Here is a 531-nt window from a genome sequence, read left to right as displayed (position 1 = left end):
AAGTTTGCATAAGAGTTTTTATATTATGCCTTTTCCACACCTTTGTTTGTTTGTTTGTTTTTTTTTTATGAAACTTTCTTCAACTTCAGAGTAATCAATTAAGAAGTGTTTCATGAAATTTTGCAAGACAGATTGTGGTTCAATATGCAGTTTTAGGTGAAAATTTCGATTTTAACACGATATTCTCTAGATTTGGGTTACCGATCAAAGAAAAGGATCCATTTTATTAGGGGCCTTAAAGCATTCACAATGAGTTCTTTATAATTAGTTTTTTTTTTTTTTTTTTTTTAAAATAATCTAACAAAACTTATGAAAACACCCATTTAACAAGCTCCATTCCTTACTTTATATTTAACTATTGTCATAAATGCTTCTTACATTTCAAGAGCCAAAAAGCTAAAGTTATATAATTTTTTAAGCTTATTTTTTAGTCTCCTCTCCCCTGATTGGTTTAAAACTATTAAAAACAACATTTTACTAAAGTAGAGAAAAGTAAGGGAAGTTTATGTTTAATTCATTCTAAAAGTAACT

This window comes from Corylus avellana, chromosome ca3, assembly GCF_901000735.1.
Source record: "Corylus avellana chromosome ca3, CavTom2PMs-1.0".
Lineage (NCBI taxonomy): Eukaryota > Viridiplantae > Streptophyta > Magnoliopsida > Fagales > Betulaceae > Corylus > Corylus avellana.
Note: the sequence above shows the minus strand (reverse complement) of the source record.